The sequence below is a fragment of the Meles meles genome, chromosome X (assembly GCF_922984935.1).
Source record: "Meles meles chromosome X, mMelMel3.1 paternal haplotype, whole genome shotgun sequence".
Taxonomy (NCBI): domain Eukaryota; kingdom Metazoa; phylum Chordata; class Mammalia; order Carnivora; family Mustelidae; genus Meles; species Meles meles.
This window is the reverse complement of record NC_060087.1, coordinates 6,357,975-6,377,661: the sequence shown is the minus strand read 5'-3', so window position 1 is coordinate 6,377,661 and position 19,687 is coordinate 6,357,975. Positions and strand designations below refer to the sequence as shown.

The 19,687-nt window shown below is 47.4% G+C and overlaps 1 protein-coding gene across 6 annotated transcripts in view; it reads right to left on the bottom strand.

The window, feature by feature from the left end:
• Window positions 1-19,687, bottom strand: part of TBL1X (transducin beta like 1 X-linked) — a 197,217-nt gene that overhangs the window by 57,578 nt on the left and 119,952 nt on the right. The gene's annotated exons all lie outside the window — the stretch shown is intronic.

Here is a 19,687-nt window from a genome sequence, read left to right as displayed (position 1 = left end):
AAATTAATTTTAGTATAGATATTGCTGCTGTTGGCCTTTAATGATCATCAATGCCTGCCTGACATGCTCTTGCTTTGCGGACTGTGTCTTACGCAACCAGGAAACTAGACTATACCCACCTCTGAGAGTAGAAAATATGCTTTAAAGAAGCTTTACAGACATCACTTAGACGAACGTTTATAAGAGCCTTGCCTGCAAGTCCATGTGTATAGCTACACGCTTACAAACACACAGACACAACATTAGAATCTTTTTTTCCCCTTTTGGATTCCCTAAAATAAAGCCAAAGAAAGGCACTGACTCACTCTGGCTCAACCTATCCATTATTGTTATCATACATTTCAATTTCACAAGCGTTCCACCATTCGCACTTCTGAACAAGCCAGGTTTGTAAGCTCCCAAGTTAACCTTCATATGGAAAACATGTTTCTACTTTTCGGTCAATATAAACACTGTGCAATTAACCAGCATTGACTTAACAGTGTTTACCTTCTTCCTCATAAACTGCTTGCCATCTTCTCTTAAATTCTTGTTCAAGTTAAGTGATAAAAAGGAACCAGGGTTAATAGAATTCAAATTCACCAGTGAAGCTTATGAGTAAAGGTCTTTCTTATTATTAAATACAGAACATCATGAAATGTTTTAAGGAAATTCAAGTAAATTATTCCCAATGAGTCATTTTTATAGCTATGCTGTGCAAAGAAAGGCAGCTAAAAAAATTTTACAGGTGGGTTCATAGGCCCTTAAGTTTCATTACAGTACATTTTTCTAAAAACACCATAAGGATATGTAAGATAAAAGTAATAAACAGGGCAACTTTAAAAAATCTAGCACTGAAGAAAAATAAGATTCAAACAAAACTTCCCTACAAGTCTTTCAGTAGAAATTACTCACCAGAGTGAAGCAGGCATAAAGGAATATTTAATTTGCTCATAAAACAAAAATACACTTCGTAATAAAAAAATTTCTGTGGTAGAGATAAAGTAAGACAATAAACTTATAGGACCTGAAGAAGAAAGCAGATTACTATTTTCAGGACTGAGCTGTAACTTACCACAGGGGGAAAAAAATAGCCTTATAATGAAATCACTAAATACCATAAAGTATCAAAATATGAGCAGATGTCACCACAATAAGCCCCAAATTGCTTGGAAATTAAAACACTAAAATCCATAATAATTCAATAAGTAATTAATATATAAACAGCTCTTATGACAAGCTGTTCAGCAAAACCTTTAGAATCAAATTCATATTCTTTGGTCCAAAACAGATGGTAACTCACAAATGAGAGTCTTGGAATGGAAGATTATCTTTCATATATGTTGTTAAACTCCGTAAGTGTAATTAACATCATCTGCGTGTTATAAACACACCAAAACGGGAAAATAGGACTGGTTAGCGACGTTCTTCTGCTTATACAACATGTCAAAATTAATTAGTTTACTGATAGAAACAATACATTAAAAATGATAAATCTGCTCTTCTAATACCTAACTGTCACTGATTCTCCCGTGATCAGGGCCCAGACAGAACACCACCAAGGCGCAGTACCGGCAAAAAGGTTCACGTACCGCAAAGTGTTGGTGTGAAGTGCCAACTACTTCAACAAACCCAACATATTCTGTATTTCACAGGTGGTCACACTCATAGAAAGGACTGCACAATCTTCCGGTTGCTCGTCAGCTCCAGGCAAAGCACGCTGCGGACCTATCCAGGCAGTCCTTCCACGTGGGAGGTACAGAGCCCTTAGAACACTGCCATGTTGGGCAAACATCCACTCCTCAGGCCCCAAAACATTTCCATCACTCCAAAAGGAAACCGTGTACCCAATTAGGCAGTCCCTGCTCATTCCCTCTCCCAGCCCTGGCAACTACCAGTCTACTCTTGTCTCTTTGGATCAGCCTATTCTGAACGTGTCGCATCAGTGGAAACACACAATACCTTCTGTGTCTGGCTCCTTTCTCTGAGCAAAAAGCTTCCGAGGGTCAGCCGTGAGGAGGCGTGTATCAGCACTCCGTTCCCTGTTGCGGCTGACTGCTACTCTGCCGTGGGGCTGGACTACACTTGGCTCATCCATCCGCCCTCAGATGCCGGCATTCCGGCTGGAGTTCACTTTCCGGCTATTGTGATTACTGCTGCCATGAATATTCAGGCACAGGCCTGTGTCTGAGCCCCAGTTTTCCATCCTGTGGGGCATACACCCTTGGAAGGGAACTGCCCTTATCAGTTTGCCTTGATCCTCCTTTGTGGAAGCCCCCAGCTCTCCAAGACTGACCAATGCAAACGGGACGGCCACAGACGGCTGCACAGAAAACGGACGTACCGGAGGGAGCCAGGGAAACCCGGGGCCTCCGCACTCCCGCCTGCAAACGGCAGATGGACGGCTAGCGCTCTGCACGGCAAGCAGCAAGATGAAGAATGCTCTCTCTGCTTGCAGCAAAGCAAACTACCCTCCCACGCAGGCGCTCCTCAAGTGCATCAGGCAACCAGAGAAACTGGATCGGCTTTGCCCTTGCCCCCCTTTCCCACCTCCCCAGTTTAGCACCACATTCAGAGGTCACGGCTGCTCACGTTACCGCTCCGGTTCATCAGCGACACTTGAGTTTGACAATGGTTGTCGAGGGACCTTCTCAAATGCAATACTGAAATCTGATATCGATCCACACACATGACACCTCATAAAAGCATGCGATTATGATAGCGCACCCACATCCTAACAGTCGTTTCCACCAGGGCCGCTGGGCCTCCACCCCAGGATACAGCAGGAGCGCTCTGGAGACACTGTCCGCTGTCACGCCTGCAGAAAGGGGTCCAACAGCAACGCGTGGAGAGAGACCAGGGAGGCCACGGGACATCCTGCACCTCACAGGGCAGTCTCCCCACAAGAAAGACTGATTCGCCCAAAAATGGCAATAATGCTACGGCTGAGAAACTTTACTAGAACAGGTTTTAGACTAGGGTCTTCTCTTCATGACTTCTGATTCTTACTGTGAAATAACGCTGTCACGCAGGTCTTCGATTCCGAAGGCAGCGTCTGGGGGTACTTCCGCCAACTGCCATAAAGCTTCCTTCGTCACTGCCCAAATTTTCAACACAAATAACCCACTTGGATCTCTAGGTCAAAGGGACAAACATACCTTTTCACCGGTCATAAATTAAATGCATAGCATAAAAATATTAATTCTATTTCTTGGTAGACTACAATCCAATATGCACCGTAAAGGGTTTTTTTTCTCTGCCTACGGAGAAGCCAGCATGGCACAGAACTGAGGCCTCCTACAGCCAGCCAGCGCCACCCCCCAGCCACATGAGGAAACCAGCCCGGCAGAGGTCATCCAGCCCCGGTCAAACCGTCCGATGACTGCAGCCCCGGCTGACCTCTTGGCTGCCATTTCTGAGAGGCCCCGGCCAGAACCACCCTGCTGAGTCACGCCAGCATGCCTCCCCCTCAGTATCCAATACATGGGGAAGGGCCGCTGGGAAAGATACACGGGGGGGGGGGGGGGGGGGGGGGGGGGGGGCAGAGCCCCCCCCTCCAGCAAACGCTTCCACTATCCACAGTCGGGACAGGATGACGTGCACAGCTGCTGCCAGGAAAACCAAGAACCAGATGAACTGGGAAGCCAAGCGGCCCAGGGTTTAAGATAAGCAAGCAAGAGTTTGCCAAAGCGGGTTCCTCAGAACGAGGCTGTCTAGGTGGTTAGCGTGCGTTTGGTCTGCACTACCTGAAGAATGGTTCCATGGTCCCAGAGCACTGGAAACACTGGGTTTTGTGAAGCTATTAAAAAGCAACAATAGGGGCGCCTGGGTGACTCACTGAGTGAAGCCTCTGCCTTCGGCTCAGGTCATGATCCCAGGGTCCTGGGATCGAGCCCTGCATCAGGCTCTCTGCTCAGCGAGGAGCCTGCTTCCTCCCCTCTCTCTGCCTACCTCTCTGCCTACTTGTGATCTCTGTCAGATAAATAAAATCTTCAAATAAAATAAAATAAAAAGCCAACAATAGTAAAAACAAGCAAAACAATAGTGGTTAACACGAAACTGTACCTATTGTCTGCCCAAGTGTGTTCGACATGCTTTAAACTCATGCCATCCTTTATGAAATAATGAAAGAAGCCTGCCTCCCCGGACGTCATGCCGCGTTCTCACTGCTGTACCCCAGGCCCTAGCAACAACCATGACACGCCAGGCGATCACACACAGCAGTTCTGGTGTCAGGACCTGCTCACCGCTGGGAGCCACAGGCAGCAGGAATTCTGCGAGGCACCTTCTGCATCGAGCCGCACTTCTAGCGGGTCCTCCAAGGACCCTGGCATCCCATGGGTGAGGACGCCTCAGGGTCACTATGCTGTGGTTTGCCTGATGCTCCCCAAGTCCTCTCTGAATGGCTTTCCAACACTGTGTTGAAACTCAAAAGACAATTTTCTGATTGACTGAACACATCACTCCCTAGACATTCCAATTAATTGAAGTTTTGCTATTGGAAGATGGTGTTCTCCAAGAGAAAACTGAAAACACACTTTTTTAGACCTTGGAAGCTTGAAATCTAAAGATGATGGTACTTAACTAAAATGAACACAAGATGGTAATGCCTTATAAAAATGCCAAGATGGTAATGACTTATAAAAATAAACGTGAATTTTAATACTATAATAGTATCAAGAAATAGGGCAATTCTAGATAAGCCTTTATCCACTGGGAATTAATCAGGCCATCATCTTCTTTTCTCTCTTTACTCAATGAACTAGGAAAATGGGTACCACAAAGTGAAAAGTCACAATGCCTGAATTATTTCCTCATACCTTATCTCATCTTTAAAAAAATAAAAAATAAACTTACTTTTGGGAGACCCTTAAATTAGGTGGACTAATTCCTGCCCCTGTAGTAGATAGATGCCTTTGTCTATTTATATGTTAACACCAAAGACACAACACCAAAGTGACCCCTTCCCTTTAAAGTTATACTATGATCCAGGAAAAATGTTTTTGTATTGTTAGTGGTAAAAGATGCTAATTTGGTACACTAATTCCAAGGCCCTAACCTTTGATGTTCTTTAAAAATAAGCTTATGTGCCATAAACACATAAATTAAAAACAAGGAACACCTTAAAGCACTTTTCTTTTAAACACAGTCTGCATAGTCAGGGCGCCTGGGTGGCTCAGTCGGTTAAGTATCTGCCTTTGGCTCAGGTCATGATCCCGGGGTCCTGGGATCAAGTCCTGAGTCAGGCTCCCTTCTCAGCGGGGAGGCTGCTTTTCCCTACTCCTATGCTCCTCCCCCCACTCATTCTCGTTCTTTCTCTCTCTCTCAGATGAATAAAAAAAAAATTTTTTTTTGAAAAAGAAGTCTGCATGGTCAATGACAATATATGTTGTCCGATGCCTACGGAAAACATTTAGACTGGATGTTTTTGGAACTAACATTTTACTACTGTTAGCGGCAGGCAGTAATCCTGGGTGTGCCATATTCTCCTTTAGGGAACAGAACTAGGCAAGGGATCATTACTGTCCAGACATGAGAAAGCTTGAAAAATGGCTACTAGTAAAGTGTGCCCGTACAGCTGGCAGTCACACACAGACAGTTATGGCTGACACCGTTTTTGCAAGCCCTGTTTGTACACTCTGCACACGACCAGGGACGTGTCCAAGAGCTTTCTCTATCACCCCATTCTCTATGGTCCAAGTACACAGTACGGAGTTACAAAGCATGCAGAACTAGTAAACACTGATTTTCATGGTGCCCAAACATGGGGAAGGGTTCATGTTAGCGTCTGTTCATAGAACACCAGTCTTCAGATATGATAACACGTATTACTTAAAGCAAAGCTTCCCAGATCAAGTAAGTTTGGGAAATTCTAAGTTAAAAAAAAGTAAAACAGATCCATAAAGCAGATCCATAAAGCTGAATCAAAACCCCAAGCAGGATAAACACCAGAGAAAACCCTAACAAGATACAATCAATTTCCTGAAAATTGGCAGTAAAAAGAAACTGTTAAAAGCAGCCAGAGAAAAAACACAAATTACACCCAGAGGGGAAGATAACAAAACTCACAAACTTCTTGTCAAAAACGATGTAAGCCAGAAGACAATGGAATGAAATCTTCAGAGAACTCAAAGAATGTGTCAATTTAAAATTCTACTCTCAGACAGAACAGCTTTCAAAAATGAAGACAAAATAAAGACTCTTTAAGACAAACAAATGCGGAGAGAATTCAGTGCCAGGACGCCTGTCGTACAAGAAAAATTGATTAAGTTCTTTAAGGGGAAGAATAATGAGCTCAGATGAACCTCTGGATTTCTGCAAAGGAACGATGAGCAGCAGAAAGGGTAAACACGGGATAAATACGAAAACATTTTCGTCCCACTTTAAAATTTCTTTTATATATAATTAAGTGCTTAATGCAGAATGAGTAACTGTACTGTGGTTTCTTAAACATATGAAAGTAAAAGGTTTGACAAGAGTAGTACCAAGAAGTAGGAATGGAAGAAAGATGTACACCGTTGTTAGGTCCTTACACAGGACGTGGTAAGAGAGACCAATGCAGACTGTGACAAGCTAAAGACCGTTACCGCAAACATGAGAGAAACGCTAAAAATTGGGGCTCCTGGGTGGCTTAGTTGGTTGAGCATCCAATTCTTGATTCCAACTCAGGTCATGATCCCAGAGGCCTGGGATGGAGCCCTGGGTTGGGCACCCTGCTCAGCGGGCAGTCTGCTTCTGTCCCTCTCTCTCTGCCCCTCCCCACTCTCAGCCTGTGGGCCTGCTCTCTCCAATAAGTACACAAAATCTTACAAAAAAAAAAAACACTAAATATTAAACCAAAGAGATATAGCTAATAAATTAACAGTAAAGTAGAAGCAGAAGAAAAAATTCTTAATTTATGCAAACATACGCAGAACAAAAGAAAACAGAAACACAGAATGGTACAAATAGAAACAAAGAGCCAGTGGTCAACGGTATTACCACTCTGATTAAAAGACTGATTGTGGGACTGTATAAAAAAGCTAGATCAAAGTCTGCTGTCACTGACCAAGCCACTCCGGATAAGTATGTATTCCGTCTCTGAATGCAGCTGTGCGTGTGTGTCTATCCCTTATCCGCCACTGGCCATGTCACTGACACGCAGTGTCTTTGACAGTATGTACCCTGCTCCATTTAGCATTCTCCTTCGTGATTTCTTCCACTTCTCACCTGCCTCACGCGTCTGGGGAAGACGCATCAGAGGTGAAGAAAATACAAAGAGGAAGATAAGACAAAGACGGATTCCTGGACATCGAGGGCAATCTGCCTTCCGTAACGGGTTCCCACGTGACGGACGCGCGACACAGCGGCCCTGGTCCGCTGCAGACTGCAGAGAGCCCGACCATCTGCTCCTTAAGACGTCTGAGCGTGAGCACACAGACACTGTCTGCGGTTCACCCAGAACCCACGCCTCGCGGTCATGGATTAAGGAACGTAGTGGTGAGAGGTCACATCTCTGCTCTTGAAGACAAGTTCAAGCTAAAGACCACTTTGACCGGGGTGTTAGGCTTAGAGGCTTGGGGCAGAAGTGGCTTTCCCGAAGGCACGGCAGCTTCAACGCTGCCAACGAGTCCTGCTCGCCACTGTCCTGCAGGTGTTGGCGTGTAACCCCAACGAACCTCCTGCTTCCTGAGAAACGGTCTCCGCACCCTGGCCGCATGAGCAGCCGGCACAGTGCGGCACGCGACAAGGGCCTGGGCTGTCAAGTGCCTCGCTCACCAAAGCCACTAACTCTTCTTTTCAAAATCACAGAACGTGCTGTTTTGTATCTAGGGAAAGAGCGTACAAGCCAGGCGTTTTAATAAATGCACACCGGTGCCCCTTCTGGGACTCTGACACGTAGAGGAACCCCCAGGAACTCCCCAAAGTACTCAGATGAAATGCTCTCGGTGTTCTCTACCATTTGTCTTCATCAGGCTCCTCTTGTCGCTCCCCTCCCCTTTTCGGAAGTTGAGCTTACGAGCTGGGAAACGTACCTGGACATGGCAACGCAGGGCCATGAGCAGGGCTGTGCATGCACTTTCTTTCCAGGGCCAAAGAGTAAGTAAGTGTCTTGGACTCTGCAGCCGTACCCTGTTACAACTAGTCACCTCCGGCCGGAAGCTCAAATGCAGGAACTGACAAGAGGCGAGCAGATGGGTGCGGGGCTACTTCCATAAAACTTGATCTACAAGAACAGGCTGTGGGCTGGGGTGGCCTCTGGGCGGTAGTGTGCCCACCCCTGCCCTGGGGGCACTACGCTGTTGGATGTATTAAGCTGTGCACCCACAACTCATTACTAACTTTAAACAGACAACCTAAAATTGCATCTGGGTGACTTGAGACAGTGAACGCGCAAAGAAAGCAGTGCTTTGTTCCAGAAGTCAAGCGGGTGTGCGCTTTGTTACGGAGAATGAGCACAGCGAAGGGGAAATGGCAGGACGGGCTTCTGGTCCTGGGGACTTTCACGCAGCTGCTCCCAGGAGTCGTCCGGACAGTCGTGCAAATGTCACATCAAGTTACCACGCTGCTTTCAGGACCCAAGTGCAGAAAGTTTCATTAGAGCTTCTCAGTTCTTTCAGGGGTCACAGAAGGGTGAAATTAAACAGAACTGAATCAGTTTGCAAACGACATCCTTCATTTGTTTTGCCTTTAAAAATTATTATATTTAAGGGGTGCCTGAGTGGCTCAGTCTGTGAAGCCTCTGCCTTCAGCTCAGGTCATGTTCTCAGGGTCCTGTGACCGGAGTCCCACACTCAGCTCCCTGCTCTGCGGGGAGTCTGCTCCTCCCCCTCCTTCTGCCTCTCCCCCCGCTTCTGCATGCGTGCTCTCTCTCTCTCACTCCATCTCTGAAAAGAATAAATAAAATCTTTTTAAAAAATTATATTTAAACAGACTTCAGTTTTTAGAACAGTGTTAGGTTCGCAGCAAAAGCGAGCAGAAGGTCCAGAGACCTCCCACGCGTTCCCGTACAGCCTCCCTCGCTCTCCACATCCCCCACCAGAGCGGCCGTGCGTTCACGTTGACGAGCCTACACGGACACGTCACCACCACCCAAAGCCCACAGTTTACTTCAAGGGTTCACTCTGGGTGCTGCTCACTCCGTGGACTGAAACAAATGCACACGCATCCCTCCCTACAGTATAATCCCTAAAAAATCCTGTGTTGTCTCAACATCTTTTCCTGCCCCAATCCCTGGCAACCACTGATCTTTTCACACTGTTTCTGGTTTTTGCTTTTCCAGAACAGCCCAGTGTTGGAGTCATAGGGTCATTCAGAGTCGTTCAGACTGACCTCTTTTCACTTAGTACTGGGCATTCGAGGTTCTTCCATACTTTTTCATGGCCCGATTCAAGCCCATTTCTCTTTAGTGCTGAATAATATTCTGTCGTTTGGACGGACCATTTATTGATCTGTTCACTTCCTGAATGTCATCTCATCTTGGTTGCTTCCAGGTTTTGGCAATGATGAATAAAGCTGCTGTCAACAACTGTGTGCAGGCTTCTGTATGGATATGTTATAACTCCACCGGGTAAATGTCATGCTTGTAAATGCCATTAAAGGGGCACCTGGGTGGCTCAGTCGGTAAAGTGCCCGCCTTCAGCTCAAGTCAAGATCCCAGAGTCCTGGGATCGAGTCCTGCATCAGGCTCATTGCTCAGCAGGAAGCCTGCTTCTCCCTCTCCCTCTGTCCGCCACTCTCCCTGCCTGGGCGCCTGCTCTCTCTGTCAAATAAATAAATAAAATCTTTAAAAATTAAAAAAAATAGTAAATATCGTTAAAATGATGTAAGTAACACATGTTCATGGGAGAGATTTTCAGTGGTTCTCAGCTGCAGGTCGTTATGATCGCTGAAGGTCGTCATCTGCCCCAAAGGCAATGTCTGGAGAGCCTCTTGTTTGTCACAAGGTCAGGGGGAGGTACCACCAGCATCTAATGGGCAGAGGCCACAGACACTGCTCAACGTCCTACAGCACAGAAGACATCTCCCCTCCAAGAAAGGATTATCTGGTCGCCAACGTCAACAGAGCTGAGGCTGGGCAATCCTGGTACGAAGGTAAAATGTCACAAGTCTTCCAAGTCACTCTGGGTTGCTGGCTCTCAGTGTGGAGGGCCTCTACCGTAAGCTTCTGATTTTTAACAGAAATACAGCCTAAGAAGTATAGACTCCTCATTCCTCCTTTTGTTCTACTAGTCATTCTCTCATGTTTTTAAAGATGGGGGGAAACCGTGAATGTAAAAATACTTCATTCAGTAACGGGAGGCACTGGTCAGCTGTCTCCACCAGGAAAGCCCCTGAGCGGCAAGGCTATGCCTTCACCTGTACGCGATCACGCCCCGCGCCCGCCCCCACGTGCGGAGGACGTGTATCTTCTGTTAAAGCCCCTTCATGTCCATTCTGGAACACGGAGACCCTCTTCGTGATGCCCATTTTGTAGGTAAAAAGGCCGACTTCTTAAGAGTTTCAGGGAATGGTCTAGACTAGTTCCGCAGCTTCTAAGTGGCAGGATTTGAATCCCAAAGTTCTGGCTTTGATGTATGCTCGCATCACTTCACATCACACCCATTCACACCTTCCGGTCATCTGGATGGAGGGGAGGGAAGAATTTATTCTGCACGACGGAAACAAACAGGAACTTGCAGCCGCTAACGTAACTTATTGAAGGGAAGTGTCCCAAACGCTCTGAGACGCAATGCGCTCCATGCACTTCACTCGGCTCCTCTCTAACACTCTCAGCTGATCTGAAATGGACTCAGCCATTTACACTGTACCATCGAGCAACTGGGTTCAATTCATTTTTGGATTTTCTGTGAGCTTTTGTTTTTTCTGGCCAATTCACATCAGGCTCTGCCAGCCAGGGAAGCTCTGACAGTCGGTCAGGTGTCTAGACCCCGGCAGCTGGAACGAGAGGGAGCTATCTTAGGCTCTGCATTTTGCTTGCTCTGTCTTGTTAGCCAAAATCTAGACTGACTGGAGTCTTCGACCGACATCGAATATCTTATTTACGGAAATCATTCATTCGCGGACGAGGTCATCAGCTCACCAAGAAAGAGGCAGGATGTTGAGGAAGTTGGACCGTGGAAGACAAGACTGCGTTCTGATCCATGAATCCCAATCTTCAGCAGTGAGCACCATGTAGAATTGTCTACACGCCGCCACTCCTGCGAACACTTTCGCTCTGCTGCTCCATCTGTCTTTAAGATGCAACGCCTCCCTTATTCCATCCCTGGTCCTGGACAGTTGGGAGGCCACAAGAAGCACCGGTCATTAGAAGCAAGGATTGTAAAGTCAAGTGCAACACACACAACGGACCCCTAAAGTGTGCGTTCACACCAGGCCCAATGTCACGGGTCTGTAGCTACCGAGTAGGAGCACCTCCCCATCCGTAAATGACTGACTGTCGCTACCTCTGCAAGAACGGCGACCTGTCGATCCACTTTCCTTTCTCACGCTCTGATGTTGCTCCCTGGAACCCACTGCTGGGGCGGGTGCCGCTCAGTCGGACCGGGGAACACTGGGACTCACAAGGCCACACAATTTGGCTCTCTTGGTCCCAAGGACCAAACAGTTACATCTTCTTCTTCCTGGATGTAATAGGACCGAATCGCAGGGACACCGGTTTACTCCCGTGTGAGATGGCTGCAAAGGGCTGGGTGCAGTATTCAATCCTTTGGGAAAACAAATAGTTGAGGCAATTGGCTTGCAGGACCAAAAATTTGACCCTCTCACTAAAAGGCACGCTGCCGTAAATCGTGGGAGGCAGGCAGGCACTACCTGTCCTTTGTAAATGAAGGACACAGACACTGAAAGGAAACATACCTCGTGCCCAGAGCAGGGCCTAGCATGACACCTGCCAGAAAACTCGGGGTTTCCGGGGCACCTGGCTGGCGGGCTCAGCTGGCCGAGCATGCAACTCTTGATCCTGGGGTCAGGAGTTTGCAGCCCATGCTGAGCACAGAGATTACTTAAGAACAACAACAGCAACAACAACAAAAACCCAGAAGACGATGACAACAACGATGCGTGTTTCCCTACAAAAGGTGACTGAGGGACGCCTGGCTGGTTCAGTCAGTAGAACATGCAACCCTTGATCTCAGGCTCCTGGGTTTGAGCTCCACGTTGGGTGCAGAGATTACTTAAAAATAAAACCTTAAAAATATAAAAATAAATACCAAAAAATACAAGGGCAATAGACTCTTGTGACAGAGAAAAGAACACACGATTTAAAGCCTTTTGAACTTTCTGTGAGTCAAACAGCTCAGCGGATGGGTCATCAGAATCCCCAGGTTCCCAAGGGCTTCTGATGGTCGCACTGGCTCTGGAGTCTGGGCTGGGATGGTGATGCCATAAAGCAGAGAGGAATCTCGTCTTGCCCCGTCAGGAATTCGCCGGCCAAAATGTCCATGTGTGGTGCAAAGAGAAACACCCAGCATCTGTGCGAAGCTTCGAGGCTACAGGAAGGCGAGTTCAGGGCGCCGCTGTCCCCCCACACTGTCACCGCCCACCCCACCCCCGCCAGCAGCCCAGAGACTTTGCAAGTGTGCTGTCAGGAAGGTGTGAACCTGGAGGCAATCCCAGGCCAGCTGGCCCTAAACCCCATCGCCCTCCCCAACAATGTCTGTGTTCAGGGTGCATTTTTAAGGGACTCTTTGCAACAAAAGACAGAAAGTTCCGTTGTGTCGTTCTAGTGGTCTCCATTTCCCCTGAAGGTCAAACTCTGGCCTCAATTCTGCTTGCCCTTGTGCATCACACTGTGCTTTTACCCAGTCTTAGCTGGCTTCCTCCTCCCTGGATTCCAGTGTGGTCTGCTTCCCAGAAGTTACACTCCGTGCCAGGAAAGGGTCATGTCTCCTTTACAAGGCAATCTGGCAGACTTCTGCAGAAGCATCACGGCCCCAGAGTGAGGCCGGCCGTGGCGAAACCCTAGAACCCCTGACGGGAGCTGTGTGTCTCCTGACGAACACCGTAACCTCTCTGCGCCACACAGCAAAGCGCTGGACACTTACACTGCACAGATGCGCATATCCAAATATATGTAAAGCCAGGCACGCAGGCGGGTAACAACGAAGTTATGATCATAACCACAGCATAGCCACAGCCGTGAAACCCTGGCCACTAGAATGCCCCGCTCCTTCTGGTCTACTAATCATTCTCTTGTGTTTTTAAAGGTGGGGGGAAAACCGTGAACCTGAAAATACAAAACCAGATGAACCTTGTTTGTATTTTACCGCCATGAGAAATGTTTTAAATAAATAAAAATTTAAAAGCCAAGATGAACCTAAAAACATGTGCGCCACTCACTACTCAAAAAGAACACGTTTCAGGAGGTTTCTTTAAAGGGGCTAAAACTGTCACACCAGTAAACGTGTGAGGGAATCGAGTTTTCCTTTCAACTGGAACATAATCCTGTTTATCTGTGGTTTTCTTATATGGAAACATACTAGTTGATTCTCGAACAACTGAATTTTTAAATGAGCAAGTGTGTTTGAGAAAGAAAGTGAGCATAGTCGGATGAGAAAACAAACCAGCTCAGACCAACAGCAGATCAGACCAGCCGCGGGCACTCGACTCCGGAGCAGCGTCGCAGGCACGGCCGTCGCGCTCTGCTCACGGAAGGATTTCACCTGCCTGCCTCCTCGCTTTCACCGAGTCATCTCACCAGCGAGTGGGCAACACTCTTGTTCATGCAAACACAATTTCAAACACAATCGCCAAAAAAAGAAAAAGCCAATGCTCCATTTCCTTTAGAAAGGAAATACAGGGAAAGTAAAATTTCAGGGTACTTTCTAGATTAAACTTAGCCTGTTTTCCTTTGAGCCTGTTCCAACTTCTGTGAGGTCCTAAGATCATGTTCGTGAGGGACAGAAAATCCTATGGGGATGCACCGACAGGGCATTATGCTAAGTGAAGTCAGAGAAAGACAAATACTATGATTTCACGGATACGAAAACAAACTGAAGGCTTCTTCCCCGGGGTGTGGGGCAGCGGACATGGGACATGGGGGTAAATACGGTCACCGTCTAAGTGTATCCGTCCCTGTGGTACAGCTGTCTGGGTCCATTAGGAAGCTCTGGCGGCTTTGTGTCTCACCACAAATTAAACTCTGAGCAAAGTGTTACCCTAAAATGATATTCTGAAGATTTCACTAAAATGAAAGATGTTAAATGGTGGAAACGGATGCTATTTCAGATTTCCGGTTGTGTGAATGGAACTTCTCACAACCCGTACACAGTCCTTGCTGCAGAGAAAAGCTCTTTACAAAAAAAAAAAAAAAAGTCGAAAACACCCTACAGTTCCAAGTATGACATTTACATGGTTTTATGGAAATATCACAGATTAAAAATAGAACACTGCCTTTTAGTAGGGCACAGACCTTATCCAAAAAAGCAGAGAGGGGAAAAAAAGTGAATTTTGAGAAATCATCCTCAAATTTGGTTCCTTCATTAGTAACAGATTTCTTATTCGCCGGGAAGAGAGAATTCCTTAAAAGACAGGACAGAGAAGCAAATTTTGGAACTGGGAATGGAAAAGGACACGTATCTGAAACGCGCAGTCTTGAAACTCGGCTGGGGCTAGTTAGGGCGCCGGCTGGCTCGCTCAGTAGAGCCCGCAACACTCTTGATCTCAGGGCTGTGAGTCTGAGCCCCACACTGGGTGTAGAAATTACTTAAAAATAAAACCTTAGGGAGAAAAAAAAAAAATCGACTCGGCTGGGGTTTTAAACTCTACACCTCTGCGGGGCCTCGGCAACGCGCACTGGAGGCTTCCACGTGAGAAAGGGATGGAAGTGAGGTTTAGAACCGGGTGATGAATGAGGAGGACGCGCCATGCACCTACAAAGACCCGTGGACAAGTCCGTGCTCCGCAGGCGCGGTGGTCAACAGACGTAAATACGCTTATCTGACTTCTCATGAGCCTAACCTGTTAGCCCAAAGGCTGGCAAACTCGTCCTTTAAGCGTATGAGGGTAATGAGTTTCCGCTTCTCAGCCCACAGGACCTCTCTGTCACAATCGTCTACCTTCGGCATGCCCCACGCGCAAACCAACAGGGGTAGCCGCGTTCCAATGCAACTTTAATGATGTACAATAAAATCTGAATTTCACAGAAGTTCACGTATCAAGACACTATTCTTCTTCTGATATGTAAAAATGTAAAAACCACCCTGAGCTCGCTGCGGGTAGGAAAGGAGGCACTGGGCTAATCCTGGCCTGTGGGCGTGCGCGAGCTCCGCTGCTGGAGCCCGGGAGTCATGGCCGGATGCCGTTTCCATCGCATCTCCCGAAGATGACTTCGAAATGAACCCGCAGGAGAACAGCGTGATGGCTCCCAAAACATTAAACACAGAATCACCACGTGACCCAGCGATGCCTCTTCCAGGTACAGAACCGAAAGAACTGAAAGGAGGCAGCTGAGGAGATATTTGGACCCTGGTGTTCGTAGAGCGGCAACATTTCCCAACAGCGAAGAGAGGAAAACAACCCACATGCCCACCGACGGACGACCGGATCCACCAAGCTCGTATAAATTATACACACACACGACGGAGTCCTAGTCGGCCTCTGAAGAGAACAAAATTCTGATACGCGCCACGCTGTGGGTGGACGACAAGGATGTCACCTTAAGGAAAATGAGCCGGACACCAAAGGGCAAGAGTGTGTGACGCCACCCGTGTGCGGCAGCTGGCGGCGTCACAGAGACAAAAGGCGGAGCGGGGGCTGCCGGGAGCGGGCAGGTGGGCGGGAGGAAAAGGAGTTACGGCCCTAACAGCTCCGGAGTTTGGACGTGGGAAGACGAAACAGTCTGCGGATGGACAGTGAAATCTGCATAATGCCACTAAACTGTATACTTAAAACTGACCATTTTGACCACGCTTTCTTTTTAATTTTTTTAAAGATTTGTTTATTTAAGAGTGAGCATGGCTGGGAGAGGGGCACAGACAGAGGGAGCGAGAAATCTCCAGCTGACTCGGCACATCAGTCAAACCCGTAAATTCTCAGGCCAGTTTCTGTCCTTGGGGAATTTAGCTACATGGTAGCAGAATGACACATTTTGGTTAATTAAATTTGTATTAATCTTTGCAGCTGGGAAATGGGATGGAAGTTCTTGTTCAATCAAGACCATAAAAGCCATTCAAAAAAAAGTTGAACACACTATGCTGTTCAATGACGTTCAGCACCGTCCTTGTGATTACTGGCAAAAGTTCTACAAGCCTGAGAAAAACAAGAGGTATTCAGATTTAATTAATCTCAGCCAAATCATTTCTCCCTACCTCAGATGAAAGCTTCAGGGAAAAAAGGAAATTTCGGCATAATTCTTAGTGCAAGCTGTTCCCCTTACTTTGAAACAAGAAAGGAGCTAGTAAGAGGATGACATTAACAAATTCCTCTCAGGAGGTTTCCAGATGGCGGTTGACTCAACTCTGATCTTCTACAAGCCTGTGTCAATCTTTACGAAAATACAACGGGTTATCAAATGACTGTGGCACGTTAATGAAGCTTCTGAAAGGCATCGTTTCTGACCTCTGGGCCCCTCCCCCGACTGTGCCTACAGTGCCTCGGGCAGGCCTGAACCGCCATTCACCTCCCCCCAGAGAACCCACCCTGTCCCTGGCTCCAGCCCCCAGATGCATTTCTGGTCCAGGCCCTCCCAGCTCCACACTCGTCCCACATGACGTGTCCTCATGGAAGTCCAACCAGCGACCCAAATGCTGCCTGTCCACGAGGGGCCCTGCACCCACCTCCCACACCAACGCCAACGCCACCCTCCTCCCACCTGCTGTCGCAGCGGATGATACCTCCCTCCCGGCCTCCTGTACCCAGGACATCTGCGGTGATCTCTGCTCAAGTATCCCAAATCTGGGCTTTCCCTCCTGGCCCCATGGAGCTCCGCTAGTGGAAAATGAGACAGTCTTCTGCCTGGGAGCGGCCTACAGCCACGACAGTCCCTCCCCGACACAGGAGCCAGCCACCAGCTGGTGCCGTGGGAAGACACTGGAGGGTTTCCAGTCCGAACTCACCACCATTACAACTACTGATGCTTGTTCCCTGCACACAGCTCTGATCCCATCCCCTTGTCAGATGCTTACTCCCATCACATCAGACCTGCCCGGTCTGGCTTTTCACCTCTCAAGTTCTTGAAGCTCGGTCCTACTGCCTGGTCTTTGCAAGTGCTGTTCCCGAACTCTCTTCTGGCTCTTCCCAGGTGCATCCTCATGACTTCAACTCAGCCATCTCCTCATCAAAAGGCCTTTTTTTTTTTTCTTTTTTAAAGATTTTATTTATTTGATAGACAGAAATTACAAGTAGGGAAGAGAGGCAGGCAGGGAGAGAGAGGAGGAAGCAGGCTCTCCGCAGAGCAGAGAGCCCAATGTGGGGCTCCGTCCCAGGACCCTGGGATCATGACCTGAGCCGAAAGCAGAGGCTTTAACCCACTGAGCCACCCAGGCACCTCAGGAGGTCTTCTTACGTCTACCATGGAACCCCTTCTACCCAAGTCACTCGGACACATGACCCTGCTCCTGACCTTCCCAGCCCGTGTCGTTACCCAAGACCTTGTCTGTTTTTCCACTCACTGCCTGTCCAGTTGCAGCAGGCCGGGGCATCAGCACCTGCACCCCTCAGCTCACAAGGCATCTGGCTCAGCACCTGCAAACCCACAAAGCTTAGCTTTGTGCTTTAAACAAGAATGAAACTTAACAGACAAGCACCAAAAAAAAAACAAAACAAACAAAACAAAACAAACAAAACACAAAAAACAACAACCAAAAAAACACAACACCTTCCGAATACAGTAAGATGTACTTAACACCAAACTCCACTGAATATTGCATCTTCCTTCTTGATGACTCATGCACCATTTTTAGGTCCTGGAGGGCTTTATAGTAAGCGGCAATGATAATCATATAGTAAGGGTAGAAGCAGAAGTTGGGTGAGATCACAGCCATCCAAATTTATACCCTTATGAGCAGACGGCGGGGCCTCCCCGTTGTTACTTACATGTGAGAGTTTAATATCATTATCACATAAACCTTACAAGCAAGTTAGTCCAACACATACGTCATGCCTAGACTGCACCCTTCACTGCACGGTCTAACAATCAGAAGATAAATCGCGGCCAGTTCTTGTGAAGGATTCTGCTACTCCCAGTGGCCGGATGGCCGGAATATCCTTCAGACACACAGTGTCCCCAAACCCATCCAGGGTTGCTCAGCTGCATTCGGCTGGCCTCGCTCCTGTTAACTACAAACTACGGAGACATCGCCCAAACGCAAGAAGTACGAGTGCGCACGGAACCTGTTACTAGCTCTTCCCAGAAATGAACCTGAAGTCCCTTTAGACGGATTCGGTGCAGGCAAGACAACCAAGCAGGCTGGGGATACGAGGGAAATCTGGTGAGATGCAGACAAGAGATTTCTGTGCTGCTTTCATGTGGGAGGACCAGAAGCTAGAAACCCTGTAAAAGGCTGGAGTCTCTTGGGGGAGTTCTAGCTGGGACTCCTTGGAGCAAAGGGCAAGCTGGCCCTCCGAGTACTCACAGATGACTGGGCATTCACATGCTTTAGGGGAAAACAACAGAACGCAGAAGATGTGTATGCCTCCTTTTTTAGGATTCCCAGCTTTTACTGACTTTTTCTTTTTTTTTTTTTAAGATTTTTATTTATTTATTTGACAGACAGAGACCACAAGTAAACAGGCAGGCAGAGAGAGAGGAGGAAGCAGGCTCCCCACTGAGCAGAGAGCCCGACGTAGGGCTTGATCCCAGGACCCTGAGCTGAAGGCAGAGGCTTTAACCCAGTGAGCCACCGAGGCACCCCTGACTTTTTCAATAAACATGGCAATGCTCAGGCCAGATTTTGGGTGAAGGGAATAACGGCCGACTCTGTCTTTTCACACAAAACTCCCTATAATATCTCTGGGTGATGAATATGCGTTTATCATGGGCATAAATCAAGAAGTCATTTGTGCTTACACCATGAAATTCTACATAGCTAGCAGTGACTGCCTACTTTCTGGAGTCCAGAGAAAGCCCAAGCTTCTATGGCTAGAGCTTCACTATGTGAAATTATACAGTAAAATCACTACAATATTCCAGATACCACCCCCCAAATCCTCTGAAGCTCCTTTACAAAATGTGTCCAAGTGCCTAATATGTAACATAAATTACAGTTATTTTCAGTAAAACTGAAATAAGTTAATTCAAACTGGAATGTTTTCCACATTGTGAAATGTTAGCTTATAAAAACTCATTTCACGAACATTCTGTCCTAAATGCAGCTATCTGCAAAGGGAAATGTGTGCCTACAAAACAGAATAAATTTTAAAAAGAAGTCAAAATGCTCATCTTTGATCTAGTCCCTCAGCCTCTTCCCTCCACCTTCAAAGGATGCTTAAAACTGATTTCTTCCAAACGTCGGTGAGGTAGAGCCTTCCTGACCCCAAGAGGAATGGTTTGCTCACGGCTGCCTTGGGCTCAGGGATCCCGTGTGTAGCGAGTGGAAGGACCAACTGCAATCGCTGGGATGGCTTCCTTGTATGTCTCACGCCTCCTCCAGATGCCAGACCTAAGACCCTTATACCTGTTTGCAGTTACGTATCTATTCCAGCGGTTCTCATCAGCAGGGTGATGATGTTCCCCTAGGGGACACTGGGCTTTCTCTGGACACAGTTTGCGTTGCTCTAACTGTTGCGG